The 15,604-nt window shown below is 46.5% G+C and overlaps 1 protein-coding gene across 2 annotated transcripts in view; it reads left to right on the top strand.

The window, feature by feature from the left end:
- Positions 1 to 15,604, top strand: part of TPP2 (tripeptidyl peptidase 2) — a 398,345-nt gene that overhangs the window by 303,977 nt on the left and 78,764 nt on the right. The window lies entirely within an intron of this gene.

Raw genomic sequence — 15,604 nt, forward strand, 5'->3', positions numbered from 1 at the left:
GAATAGACTGACAGCAGAGTTCTGAATCAGTTTTTATCTTTTCATAGTTGTTAAAGATGATCTGTGGTAGAGCTATTGGCATAGTCGAGTTTACACAGTGCAAGAGAGATTTTAGCCTGGACCTTGTGTGGCAATCCCAGGTGGGGGAAGATATGTTGCAGAGTTTTTATAGTAATGAAGCTTGATCTTGCTAGCTTGTCCTCTTGGACATTCATTGACTGCTTGGAGTCCAAGGTAATTCCGTGGTTTCTTACTTCCTTAGATACTTTGGGCAGTGTTCCCAGGTCATCAGGCCAGACAGAGAGTGGGACATAATTTTTCCAGTCGCCACATGTGAATATTTAAGTTTTGGTAGCATTCAATTTGAGATGGTACCATGTCATTGAATTATCCACAGCTCTGAAAATGTGTGAGTTTCCAGTGTCTTTGGGGCTTTCCAGTTTAAGTAGTATTTGTGTGCTATCTGCATAGTTATAGCATGTGAGGTGAAATTCATTTATCAATGCTGGTATTGAATTCATGTAGATGTTCAAAAGCATGAGTGAGATAAGAGTCTTGAGGGACCCTTGCATTTGTGAAGTACAGTCTGGATGAGAAAGAGCAAGAATGGATTACATTTGTTCTGTTTTGAAGGCAGGATTTGATCCGGTCAAGAGCCGTCCCCTTTGTGTCGTAGTCTTTTATGAGAGTGTCATGGTCAACTGTATTAAATGCAGCTGAGTGGTCCAAGAGAAGTAGTGCAGCAACCCCGTTCCGGTCAACTGTGTTCCTAAGGTCATCCCAGATGGCAATAAGGGCAGATTCTGTCCCTCTGCCTGCAGTGAGTCGTATTTGGAAGTATGAAATTATCTTCAATGAATTCACATCTGGGCGAATGCTGCTCTTTCTATCAGTTTACCCAGGGAAGGTCCATTTGTAATTGGTCTGTAGTTGCCAGAGTTAAGTGGGTCCAGGTTTGTTTTCTGTAGTAATGGGCATTTGTATGCCTTTTTTAGGTTTTCTGGAATATTCCTGTAGTTAAGGAATTGTTGATGATTCTTGCTGGTGTGTGAGCAGAGGTAGTTAGATTAATTTTCTTGAAGGTTTGTGGTGGACATAGGTCAGAAGGGCTGCCGGCTGGTTTGCTTGCTTTGACCAGATCCAATAATTCATTGTGTGATATTTGTTGGAATGAATGCAGAGGCTGGGTTAGCCTACTCTTCGAGGGGTCTTTTGGAAAAGGGTCGGTGCTGGTGTTTGTCTAAAGTGTTTTCTTTGGTTGTGTAATGATTGGCCAGTTTCTGTGAATTCTTGAGTAATGGGATGAGTTCCTTCTAGGTAATTTGAATTACGAATTTCAGTGAGAATTTTATAGAAATCTTTTTTTTTTATTGTACATTTAGTATTTTGAATTGTGTCTGAATAGGTTTTTTTTTTAGTTTTTTTGATTCTGGACTTGTATAATCTGTTAAGTTTCTTTAGGTGAAGTTTGTCTTGATTGCGGTCTGTTTTGAGCCAGGTGCGGGCATCTTTTTAATTTGCTGTTTTATCTCTTTTAGCGCCAAGGTGCCTTTTTTCTTTTGTCCTGTTTTGCTGTCCTATAGTTGTATTAGGATAGTAAAAGCTTCCTGTAGCTGCTCATACCGTTTTTGAACAGATTTCTATTGTGCCTAGATCTGTATTGGATGTTAGCTGTGTTTCTAAGTTTTTAAAATTAAGTTTGTTCCATGGTCGATAGGTGGATGCATGTAAGGTGGTTTTAGGTGTTTTGCTTTGTGTGTTTTATGTTGGAAAGTAAGCAAATGGTGGTCTGACCATGCGACTGGAGTCCTCATTTGAAAGATAACTAGTTCTGGATTTGAAAAAATTACATCTAGGATGTGTCCAGCAATCTGTGTGGGTTTGTGGACGATCTGATATAGGTTCAGTGCTTCTAGGCCAGTGATGATTGTTTTCGGATGGGGCATATTGGGTTTGTCAAACCAAATGTTTTGGTCACCAAGAATGCATAGGTTGGAGTGTAGTGTTATCAGGTTTGAAACTGTGTCTAGAAGTTTGTCTGGGAATGTTGTATTGCTAGGTAGACACCTGTAAAGGAGTAGGACGTTACAGGAGGAAGAAGGTGTAGGGTTGTCTGGTGAAGAGCGCCTCACAACCCAGTATGTAGACATTGTCCGCTTTAGTGATTATTTAATGTGTACTTGAATACAGCAGCTAGCCGTCACCTCTTTTGCCTATATGATTTTGTGACAGTTTGATAGCTTAGACGAACGGCTTCATGCAACACCGGTGCCATGTCATCTCCCAACCATGATTTAGTTATGAAGAGTGTAGGAAGGTAGGATCCTTCTAGCATGGTTCCCCCCACTTTTTGGATGGTGTCAGTGTGTTCTTGGCCTAGTCTTCTGGGATCCTGCTAATCAGGACCCCAGCAACTGTGTTTTCTTCCCTAATTTAACATGGTAACTACTTTGGTACCTCCACAATTGGCTACTGGTGTACCCTTGCAAGTTCCTAGTATATGGTACTAATGTCCCCAGGGCATAGGTACACAAGGGGTCTCCCATACCAGCGTGTATTGTGCCACCAATGGTAGTCCACTTAAACTGTGACTACAGGCCTGCCATTGCAGCCTGTGTGAGTTGGTGCTTGCACCTTTCAAAACAAATATGTTTAGTTATATCTTAGGTCACTACACTTAAAACCTATAAGTCACCCCTATGGCAGGCTTTTCAGTCCTCAGGGCAGTGTGCTTGGTTATAAGTGTGAGGGTGCCCCTACATGAGCAGGACACCTCTACAAACCCCAGAGGCGATTCTCCAGGCTTTGTAAGTGTGGTCAGCCATTTTTATACATATCATGGACATCAGTCATTCCGAGATATCTAACTGTATAGTGGCTACACCGAACCCGGTTATCTTTGGTATCAAACATGTTGGAATCATAACCCATATCCAAATCTATCTTTAACCTGCAACCACAGATACGATACAGCTCTCCTGCTGCTGCGCCAAGCTCGAGCAGGGGAAGGTAGAACAATAGGATCTGAAAGTGATGCGTTTGGGATAGATTCCTTACCTTAGAATATCCACAGGCATCAGACTGGATCCGGAAAGTTTTTTCGTCAGCGGTACCCCTGCGCGTTGGTAGGTGGCGTCGTGTGGCTCCACGTCCGTCGCTGGAGTCGTAAGTGCCAAGATGATGTCACAGAGACTACTTGGGTGCCACCCATGCGCGCTGACGTCAGTTCTTTCTTTTTCTGCGCCAGCAAGCCCAGATCCGGTTAGAGCACGTACCCTAGTCACTTTTTAACTGACTTTTTGAGACTTTTTGAGACTTTTGTCTCTACTTCTTTTGAGTCTTGACTCCTGGTACCGCGTAGGGATGCCTGGGTTTAAATCCTGCGGGGCCTGCCGCCATACAATATCGGTGGCCGACCCCCATGGCGTCTGTCTCTACTGTCTGGAGCGCGCCCCCTGCGCCGCCATGGGTTCCGTTCGTCCCACCTCTGCCCTTGCCCGAGTTTCTGGGGAATTTTGCTCCGGCTTGGGACCCTAATTGGGACATGGAGCCGGATCGGCGCAGTTGGAGCATTTGGTTTCCCCTGTGCCTCCCCTGCCACCTGTGCCTCGGGTCGTGGAGAAGGGGCATGACTGGGAGGGGTCAGAGGACCCTCTTGCACGGCAGTGCGAGTCTGAACATGAGTGGGCGGAGGACTCGGAGGATGCAGGTGGCCTTGACCTCTCCTCTGAGCCTGGATTTATGTCTCCTCGCGCTGTCATAGAGGAGGGCGCCATATATACTGTGGTGCTCCGTAGAGCAGCTGAGGCCCTTGACCTTGATCTGCCTACTGTCACTCCACAGGCGAACCTCCTTACTGAAGTGCTTCGGCCGGCGGCAAGTTCTGTGGAACCTCTGCTTCCGTTCAATGAGGCCTTGACGGATGTTTTGATGGGCACCTGGTCTAGGACAGCCACAGGGGTTCCTGTGGATAAGAACGTGGCCGGGCGTCATCGCCCAGCACCAGGTGACCCCGGCCTTTTTTACAACTCATCCGACTCCGGAGAGCCTGGTGATTCAGGCCTCCACTTCCCAAAGTGTGTTCCCTACCACCCCGCCGGATAAGGAATAGAAAAAGCTGGAGCAGTTTGGCAAGAAGTTATTTTCCTCTGCCAGCTTGGGGCTGCGGTCAGTCAACACTGCATGCCTCTTAGGCCGCTACTCTCACGCTGTGTGGGACACACTGGCGCAGACAATGCTTCAGTGCCCGGAAGAGGTTCGGGCTATACTTTGTCAAGCTGTTGCGGAGGGGAAGAATGCCGCGAAGTTCGCCATTCGGTGTGGGCTGGACACCGCGGATTCTTTAGGGAGAGCGATCTCCACAACAGTGGCCCTGCGTCGCAATGCCTGACTGCAGTCTACTAAGTTTTCGGGGGACGTCCAGAGTTCTCTCATGGACATGCCTTTTGATGGTACTCGCCTGTTTGGCGATAAGGCAGACAGTGCACTGGAGCGTTTCAAGGACTCTCGGGCTATGGCCAAGTCCTTGGGTCTCTCCACCACGCGCCCGGCCACGTCTAACTTTCGTTCTTTTCGTGGCCACGGAAGGGGCGCGCCTGCACGCTCGTTCAGCCAGAATCCTGTGCAGAACCAAACTCAGCACGGCCGTGGGCGTGGAGGCTGCCGTGGCGGCACAGGGGGCGAGCGTGTGGGTCAGTCCACCTCCGCTCCTGCAGCATCCGCCTCAAAGCCTTCCTAGTCCGAGCTTTGGGGTGCACCCCACACCAGTGGGCAGCAGGATCCAACATCACCTCCCCCACTGGCATTCTGTCACTTCAGACAGGTGGGTGCGGCAAATCGTCTGGAGGGGTTACTCCCTTCCTCTCGAGTCTACCACCCAACCATGCCACCTCAGTTCCACCGCATGTCGGGGGATCACTTTGTACTTCTCCAACAGGAAGTCACGGCCCTCCTGGCCAAGTGGGCCATTGAGCGCGTTCCTGGGCCAGAAGTAGGACGTGGTTGTTATTCCCACTACTTTCTGGTCCCCAAGAAGGACAAAGGGGGCCTGCGCCCCATCTTGGACCTCAGGAACGTCAATCTCTTCCTCCGGAAGGAGAAGTTCAAGATGTTGACTCTGGCTCAGGTTTTGGCTGCCCTCGACCCTGGAGACTGGATGGTAGTGTTGGACGTGCAGGACGTGTATTTTCACATTCCCGTCCTGCCGGCCCACCGGCGTTACCTGCGGTACACGGTAAGCCAGGAGCATTCACAGTTTGCCGTGCTCCCCTTCGGCCTTACCAGTGCCCCTCGGGTGTTCATGAAAGTGATGGCGGTGGTCGCAGCTCATCTGCGCAGGTCAGGGGTGTCAGTCTTCCCCTACCTCGACGACTGGTTGTTGAAGGCGGGCTCGCCCAGACAGTCGTCGCCCACCTTCAGACTACGCCGACCTCCTGCATTTGCTAGGGTTCTCCATCAACGTGCAGAAGTCGCACCTGAGTCCCTCTCAGAAGCTCCCCTTTATCGGAGCGGTTCTGGATTCGACACGGTTTTGGGTTTATCCTCCCGAGCAGCGAGTCTGGGATATTCAGGCTATGATTCCAATCTTTCAGCCTCTATCCCGGGTTTCTGTCAGGATGACCCTCTGGCTCCGGGGCCTAATGGCCTCCTGCATCCTGCTAGTGCAACATGCCAGATGGCATATGCGGGCTCTTCAGTAGGACCTGAGGTTCCAGTGGGCACCGCATCGGGGCAACCTGTCCGATCATGTCCAGATCTCGGAGGGCACTGCATGGCAATTGCAGTGGTGGCTCACGAATCGCGATTGGGTCAATGGCAGATCCCTCTCCCTTCCCCAACCGGAGCACACAGTGGTGACGGATGCGACCCTCCTGGGATGGGGCGACCACTTGGGAGAGGCGGAGATCAGAGGCCTCTGGTCTCCGGCGGAGTCCCGGCTCCATGTCAACCTTTTGGAGCTTCAGGCGATCCGTCTTGCACTGAAGGCATTCCTTCCCTCTGTTCGGGGAAGTGTAGTGCAGGTGTTCACGGACAACACCACCGCCATGTGGTATTGCAACAAACAGGGCGGGGTGGGGTCGTGGACCCTATGTCAGGAGGCTCTGCACCTCTGGAAATGGCTGGAACATCAAAGCATTACCTTGGTGGTTCAACACCTGGCAGGTTCTCTGAACGCCAGGGCAGACGAACTCAGCCGCCGGTACTTGATGGATCACGAATGGCGTCTGCACTCGGAAGTGGCGCAAGGTCTATTTCTGCAGTGAGGAGAGCCTCGGTTAGATCTATTCGCCACAGAAGAGAAGGCGCAATGTCATCAGTTCTGCGAGTTGGAATTTCCAAGGCGGCAGTCGCTCGGCGACGCTTTCCGTCACGAGAGGGTTTGCGGTCTGTTGTAGGGCCTTTCCGCCTATACCACTTCTGCCCAGAGTGCTGAAGAAGATTCGGCGCGAACGGGCCCAAGTCATCCTTTTGGCTCCGGATTGGGCACGTAGATACTGGTATCCCGAGCTACTCAGCATGGCGATCGATCCCCCGATCCGGCTGCCTCTTCTGGAGGATCTTCTGTCGCAGCAGCAGGGGACGGTCCTCCACCCGAACCTGTCCAGCCTCCACCTCCATGCGTGGAGATTGAGCAGCGACAGTTGACAGCTTTCGATCTTCCTCCCGAAGTCTGTGATATCATTCTGGCAGCCAGGCGTCCCTCCACTAAGACGGTATACGCCTGCCGGTGGAACAAGTTTGTGGCATGGTGCACAGCAAAGTCTGTGGATCCCCTTTCTGCCCCTCTTTCTGAGGTCGTTCTGTTCGTACTATCCTTGGCCCAGCAGGGCTCTGCTCTGGGCACTATCAAAGGTTATCTTTCGGCCATCTCCGCCTTTCTAAGGTTTCTACATCAGCCTTCTCTCTTTAAGTCCCCGGTTGTTAACCGTTTCCTGAAAGGCATTAAACACGTTTCCTCCTGAGCCTTTCATAGTGCCTCAATGGGACTTGAATCTTGCAATGACCTATCTGATGTGCGCTCCTTTTGAGCACCTTCATAACTGTCCTTTACATCTTCTCACTCTAAAGACTGCTTTCCTGGTAGCTATCACCTCTGCCAGAAGAGTGAGTGAGCTCCAGGCTCATTCTTCTAAACCTACTTTCATTTCTGTTCATCCGGACAAGGTGGTTTTAAGGACCCGTCCTTCTTTCTTGCCAAAGGTTGTCACGCCCTTCCACATCGTGCACGCTCGTTCTATCTGAAACGCACACAACAGTTCCGGGTGGATGACCAACTCTTTGTTGGCTACGTGGGCGCCAAAAAAGGTCGGGCCGCGCACAAACGAACCATCTCTCGGTGGGTCGTTTTGTGCATCAAAGCGTGTTACTCGTTGGCTAAGAAGGTGCCTCCTGTGGGGCTGCGTGCCCATTCTACCAGGGCGATGGCAGCCACTACTGCCTTGGGATGCGGCGTTCCCTTGCAGGATATTTGTCAGGCAGCTACGTGGACCTCGCTGCACACGTTTATCAAGCATTACTGCCTTGACAGTCCAGTCCGGAGAGACTGCTTCTTTGGCCGTTCTGTTCTCCGTGACTTTCTGGTGTAATCTATTCGCAGACCCACCACCGGGGTTGGTATGACTGGGGTATCTATTCTAAGGTAAGGAGTCTCACTAAAGTGTCTCTTTCAGATGCACAAGTTACTACTTGTGTAACGATATATCTGTAAGAGATATTAGTTAGTGATGGATTCCTTACCGCCCCACCCATCCTCCCCGTTATGCGAACTGATTTCTAGGGTTAAGGTCATCCCTTTCAGGGCCCTAGTTTCATGGCACCAGTGGTCAGTTTCTTGCATGGCTCTGCGTTACTGGGGCGGAAAGTAGTGTACAGAACTGACGTCAGCGCGCATGGGTGGCTCCTAAGTAGTCTCCGTGACATCATCTCGGCGCTTACGACGCCAGCGACGGACGCGCAGGTGTACTGCTGGCGAAAAAACTTTCCGGATCCAGTCTGACGCCTGGGGATATTCTAAGGTAAGGAATTTATCACTAACTAATGTCTCTTACAGATATACCGTTACACAAGTAGTAACTTGTGCTTTCCTGTCGCAGGGAAGTGTGACCACCTCCCAGAGAGGACTTAGTGTATTGGGGTGGGGCGCTTGCCAACACCACCAGACTGATTTGAAGTCTTCTTCGTCTGTGCTTCATCCAGGTTTCTCAACAGGCTCTTGGGCATCAAGGACACCCGAAGAAATCTCCATTGGAGTGAAGGAGTCACTCTGCTGTATCTGCAGGGCTCACAATGAAGCTGACCAGTCTGCTGCTCCTGTCGTCCTATGAACTTTTCGAGGCTCAGCAACACAGTTGGTGATTCTGCAACTCCCTGGAGGCCTTACCTGTCCTTCTGCAATTTCGAGGCCAGTATCCCTCGTCGGAACCGCTGGGACCATATCCCTGAACATCGCACTGACTTGCCGTTGCCAAGGTTGTTTGCTCTGCACTCCAGAGATCTTTGGGCTACAAGAAGCTCCAGCCTCCATCACCTCTTCCCTCCAAGCTCAGCGTACTCACTACATCTTCTGTCACGTTGGCCTCCATATTTGGTGAGCTGCTCGAGGTCCTCTTGCAACTTTTGTGCCTTAGGCCGGTGGGTCCTCCTGAGGGTCTTCTCTTGCTTCTGTGGGCTCCCCTGCTTGCTCGGGCCTGCTCTAACTCTCCTACTGTTGGTAAGTCGCTTCGACCTTGCTGGTGCCACATCACTCCTTTTTCGTCTTCCACGCCAGTGCGGCTACCAAGGCTTGTTGGTGCTCTCGCTGGACACCGACCTCCTAGACACTGACATCCTACATAGGACAACTCCTGCACGGCTCCTGGTCTTCCTCAGCGTCGCCTGGTCCTCACAGCTGCAGCAACAAGTTCACCGTTGACTCTTCAGAACCTCTCGACATCGGTGGACATTGCTCTTCCGTGCCTCCTGGTCACCTCCGAGTGGCATAGACTCTGTCCCATCTGCTTGCAGGTTCTTCACTTCCAGAATCCACCCTTGGATTCCACCAGACTCCTTCACATCCGACTCCAGAGGCATCTTTCAAGTCTTCTATTGTTGTCTACGGCAGGTTCCGGTGTCCCTTCACCCCTATGCACCCGGCTTCCCTGTTGCAGGTAACCTGGTTCCTGGGGCATCCCCGGGCGGTGTGGCTCTCCACCCTTGTGTCTTTCAAAGGGTTTCTTCAGGGGCCTCTGGGAAGGGTCCTTCTTTCTTCCTTAAAACTGCAGCCTCATTTCTCATTTGACTTCCATTGGGCTCGCAGCTGTGTTTCCACTCTGCACACAGTCTCCGTGGGGTTCCTGGGTATTAACCTTGGGTGGTTCCTGTATTCCTGGCTCCTCTGGATCTTCTGGTCCAAGTCCTGTTCTCCGTTGCAGTTCGCATTCCACTTTCCTTGTATATGGTTTGGTCTCCCTCTGAGGACCACTGTATTTTGTGCTACTTACCTGTGGCTTTTGAAGTATTTGTGTGTATTGTGTTGATATCTCTTGGTAGGAGATATACCAATGTGTTAGTGAGTGTTGTGTAATAAATAGAAGTATTTTTATATAAATACTGTGTAGTTCTTTTTCATCTAACTTGCACTACAGATTAAACTGGTAAAACAAGCTGTTTTACACTCCATAAGATAAGCCTGAAGGCAGCTCTCCACAGCTACCACTTTGAGAGCTTTCTACGGTTATCAAAGACCCCTATAATCACCATGAGAGTTGCCTGTATTCGTGCAAGGTGCATCGCTTGAATGAGTGTGCACCATATACTAAGCCAGCGTCCTACACTGAGTAAGTCAGGTTGTGTGTCAGTGAGAAAGTCGTAGATGTGATGCTTGTTTTTAGAGAGTGATCAAGCATTAATTAGTAGGCAGTTTAGAGTATGTGTTTTGGTGATGGTGAGACTTTGTTTTGTAGAAGAGTGTGCAATATTTTGTGGACTTGTAGCAGGTGTGTCCTTAGTGCTGGTATTAGCTGTATTAGAATAGCAACAGTGCAGCTTTTCTGTATCGAATTCCTCCTCCAGCAGGCTAAGAAGGCATTTTGTTGGGTCTGCGTGTGTAGGTGGTGGTTGAGAGTGAGTTGGTGAGCGGTGTTGTTTTTGTAGAATAGCCTTGTTGTGCAGTAGATATGGAGATGCCAAATTGTGAAGAGTGGCATGTCATTTATTTTGTTTGTCAATGGATGAGAGGGTGTCCAATGGATGAGAGGCGGTTGAAAGAGAGTTGCTGTGTATGTGTTGGGTGTGGGAGAGAAGAGAAAGCTAGGAAGTAGAGTTGCCTTTATATGCAGTGTACATCATTTTGGTACACTACATAAATAGCCAGCTTCCTACATATGGCTGTTCTATAAAAAATCACGCAGAAGGTTTAAAAAACAAAATATTGTTAAAGGAGCTACCACCCTACTTAACCCTGCTAGAGGTATCCTCTGCCTCTGACACAGTGGACTGTCAGATGCAAATCAGCTGGTAGTGGGATGATCCTACAAAGCTGGACACACCAGATAAGAAGGGTTCTTCATCATGGTACCCACATTTACATTCATAAAGGATATGTTATGCAGATTTGTAGAGTGCACTATCACCTGGTGCTGAGCCGCTGAGAGTTTAGGCATACCTAGGGCCTGGTGGGACTACTCAATAAGCCAGGTCTTACGCCCCTTATGCAATTTAAGAACTGAGAAGGCAGCTCTGAAATGTATTTGCAGGGTGTTACATGCTTTAGGGGTGATGTAGAAGGGTCGACTGCCAGATCTGGTTTTCCATATGCGTGAAATTTGTGCCAGTAGGAGTCCGGACGAGCGGAGGTGTCTAGAAGGTCTGTGAAAGCAGATGAGATTGTTGAGGTATATTGGGCCGATGTTATGTAGTGCCTCGAAAGTGTGGGTGAAAAGTATGGATTGTGGTAGTTTGTGACTGGGGAGCCAGTGGAGCTACTTCGGGCGTGGTGTGATACGAGTGTGGCTTGGGAGGTTGAGAGTATTTCTGGCTGCATAGTTCTGAATTGGTCTTCAGCCTTCTGGTGAGTTTTTTGTTGTTGATCCCAGCATAAAGGATGTTTTCATAGCACAGTAATGCTACATTCATAAATGATAGAATATCAGTTTGTATGCCAAAGATTATTGGAACCCGACTTTTAAAACAATTATTTATTTTCCGAATCAACTAAATAAAAAGAAAGCATACCAGAGAATGCAACATTTAGTCTTTTTTCCAATTACTTCTACAAGTAAAACAGTATATTTGTGTGAAAATATTGCTTAGCAAACCATGTACTCAACTTAAAAGAAAACAGGAAATGGTGTACTAATGTAAAAATACTGCACAATTGTGCAAATTGATTCTTATCGTTTTGGAACCTCACACTACTTACTATCCTACGATGGCCAACAGCACGTCCAGCAATATATTTTTTTTAATGTTCTTTAAGGAAGATCCTGAACACAATCCTACCTTATCTACTGCTGTTTTTGCCTACTAACCATTTTTTTCTGAAGGGGTGGGTGGGGCAGGTATGACTCTAAGTGCCTTAGGGCATTGTCTTTATCTTAAAACTTTTTCCTGATGAAACCTATTTTCCTGACTTCCTCAATATCGAAGGCTGAATTAACACAATTCACGACTTGCAGCATAAAGCCCATTTTGTTTTCTTGTAGGCACTTGTTGCCATTCTTTAGGAGTTGCCTGGTTCCTCGTAGCAGGCACCATCTTATAGAGTGTTTGCACCCTACTTTTTACTGTTTTTATGCTTTATTTCCTCACTTTTAATTTATTTGCTTTTTTTTACCAGGGTCACTCCATAGTTGGTGAGCCAGTCTATGGTCTGAAGTGGTTGCTGGACCCAAGTTCTGTATTATTTTCACCATCTGTCTTTAACGCTAGGAAGCGTCCCGTTCTGCCGTACTCCTTGTGACACACCCCCTGATTACGGCAGGCTTTTAGAGAACCTACTAGCAGTCTGCGCAGCAGACGCATCGCTGACGTGCCAAAGGCAAGCCAGTCTGCGCCCACAATGCGCCATGCACCAGAAACGATAATCACAAGAAAAGCTCATAGCACTGAATTTATTAAGTAAGAACACAAATTGCACCAAGAAAGACCCCATTCTTCTAACCAAAACCATGAAGTTGCCATGCCATAACTGTAATTACCAAATAAAATGCCTTAAAACTCCCAGTTGTCTTGCCCAACAATCAAACAGAGCCCCACACCTGTGAAAAGACCCAACTAATTACTTGTGCCCTTATAAATGCAAGATCACTCTTCAAACATGAAACATATTTTGCCCACTTTCTTGACTGCCGTAAATTTGATGTCATTTTCGTTACCAAAACCTGGGCAGACCCCTCTTCGGACCCTGATCTTGCCTCAGCAACCCCACCGGGATATCTGCTCCACAGTATCGATAGACCTCATAAAAGGGGAGGTGGCCTTGCCATTATTTACCAAGACCAGTTGTTAGCAGTCTTTCAACCAGTCTCTTCATATGAATGTGAAGTACTTTCATTTTAACATAGAAATATCAAAACATCAAACCATTAAGAGATTACAAATTTATCGTCCACCTGGATGTAGAAACAACTTCCTAAAATAACTCAATTCTCTCTTAGAACCCTGCCTTTTTTCCTCAGAATTCACAATCTTGGGAGACTTCAGTTTTCATTTGGAAGCTCCTTGGGCAAAGATACTGAGGCCCTAACGGATGCCATGACTTGTTTCGGCCTCACCCAAGTGGTGGATAGCCCCACCCACTCAGCCAGATATACTATTGATGGCATCTTTACCAACAACCCCTCTCACATTAAACGTGATATATTACCACTAACATGGTCCGACCACAGTGCAGTGTTATTTGACATAACAATGGCACATAAATATGCAAAAAACACAGAGACCTGTACAGCCCAAACTTGTAAAGCTTGGCATAAGATTCATGGCGAACAGTTTGATCAACTTCTGTCTAAATCCCAACCACAGATAAATGGTGATTAAGAAAAACTAATTTCTAGCTACACAAATTGGTTTAGCCAGTAAACTTTAGCATTAGCACCAAAGAAAATATTAAAATGCAGCCAAAGAAAAAGCTCTGCTCCTTGGTTCTCAAATAGACTCGGGAAACAAAAACAAAAATGCAGGAGACAAGAACACATATGGAGGAACAAATATGATAACCTAGAAAAAGAAACATCTAAATGCTTTCTCTCCGAATACAAGGCATCGTTAAAAAAAGACAAAACCCAATTATGGACTCATGAAATAGAACTAGCAAAAAACTCAGTAAAGGATTGTTCTTGACTGTTAAGAAATTATCACATTTACCTTGTAGTAACCAGACAGAAAACAGTCAATCATTCTGCAACACACTTGCAAAATTCTTCCTAAATAAAGTCGAGCTAATTTTTAATAAATTCTCCAGGGATTTGTAACTTCACTGAGTTCCATCCATTAAGTAAAACCAGGTCAAGGAACTAATCTACACCACTAAATCGAGCTCGCCCTTGGATCCTTGTCCTCTTTCAGCTGCTAAATTGGCTCCTGACATTATCATCGGCCAACTAACAGAAATTTTCAACACCATGTTCAGATCTGGCCAATTTCTCAATCAGTGGCAAAAAGTATCTATCCGTTCTCTATTGAGGAAACCTGACCTCAACCCATAAGATCCAAATAACTACCGACCCATCTCTAGACTTCCTTTCCCAGCTAAAATAGTGGATCAAGCAATGAATACACAATTCTTCACTTTACATACAGGACCATCGACTTCTAGACCCTACCCAATTCGGGTTCAGAAGCAGTCACAGCACGTAAACTGCTTTAATTGTGGACACCGAAGAAATCAGAGCAATCATTGACAAGGGAGGAAAAGCAACACTGGTACTGCTTGACCTCTGAGCAACATTTTATCTGGTCAACCACCAGTTGTTGGTTGACAGTCTCTCAAAGATTGGAATAAAAAAAACTGTGTTAACCCTACTCACCTCCTTTCTTGTAGGTAGAGAGCAAATAGTCTCCTCTGGAGACTTTGAATCAGATTCCACTTCTTGTAAATACAGCTGCCAGAGGAAAATACACTTATCTTTAGCATTACTTTTTTTCTGAACGATCCATGCAGGAAATAATTTCCTTGATTTAAACCAGTACATTGACTTTTTTAAGTGTGTTATGAAGACAAACAGGAATTGACTGAAAGGCAATAATTTTCATGTGAACACAGGACTTGGGAATAGTACTTGAAAGCAAACACAAAATGGAACTTTTTACAAGTACTTCTTATTAACAAAATGGAAAAGTTATCTATATATTTACTATGTATTACTACACATGACATGAGAACCACGTAAAGGCAGTTTAAAGCATCCAGTGATAATTCATTAAACACCACACAGACCTGAGAGAAGCCTGCATTGAGAATAAACATATTCACCTTTACTATAGTACTCGAGCCTGAAATGGAACTTTATAGCACACAATAGGAGCTATGTATAAATGTATGCCTTTATAGAGATATTGGTTGGTGTACGGAGTATTTACAGTGACTGCTAACGTTTATTAAGCTGTTTCTTTATATTCATTTAGATTGACTGATCGACTGAAATATTTACATTTCTTTGATACATTCGCTGAAACAAAACTATCAGTGTTTTCACCATCCTTATTGGTGTTAAGATTGGTTCATTTTGCACTAGAGCTTTATAGAAATCAGGCCTTGCAAATTCATACAGATTTTACTAAGCCTTAAGGTCTAATAACTTGAATAATCTACCCGGCCTAACTGTAATGTCCTTGACCTGTAAACTAGCACGTCAGACAGTTCACTTTACAAAATCCTGGAAACTTGCAGTCAAAGAAATAAAAGTAATACCGACGTCTTCCCTCTGTCTCCGAACACAGTAAATGTGACAAGTTAAAAATAAGATGTAAAGGCATATTTATTTTTCCACTTTCTGAGCGAACAGCACGCCTGTTTGTCAGCTTGCCAGAACGGGTGAGTAGCCCCTAAATATAGCTCACCCTGATGAAATCTAACTTGCCATAGCGAGTAGATTTCCCCAGTCCAGGAAATGTTAGTAATTGCAAATGGGAGTACACCCATAGTACTTTCAAACTGCTTATATAAGAACATATATTTGTTAATGTAAGGGATGAAGACATACATTAGATTTACTAACTTATTACGCTGTTTTGCTTTCAGTCAGGTCAAGTGTTTGCTTCAAAATGTACCCTCTACTATTTCTTCCAATGTGGAAAGGGCTCATGTCGTCTTACCTTCATACTAAGTAAGCTGTGAACGTTGACCCTGTTATCACACATCACCAACTACATGTTAAAGGGGAAAGCCATAGGTGAAGTTGTGAAGTACACATAGAGAAATTGTGTATTTCAATTGTCTCTCCATATTGCCCACAGCAGTTACAGATTGTGTATTTTACTGAGTTTTTATCTTTCCTAGGCAGTGTGCCTCTGATTAGAGACCCAGGCACTCTGGATGCAATACATATTCTGATCTTACATTTAACAGTGATCTGTAAGTTATGGGCTTGGGGCTTTAAAAAATGCACTGGTAAGTCGTGTCCTT

This window comes from Triturus cristatus, chromosome 8, assembly GCF_964204655.1.
Source record: "Triturus cristatus chromosome 8, aTriCri1.1, whole genome shotgun sequence".
Taxonomy (NCBI): Eukaryota; Metazoa; Chordata; class Amphibia; order Caudata; family Salamandridae; genus Triturus; species Triturus cristatus.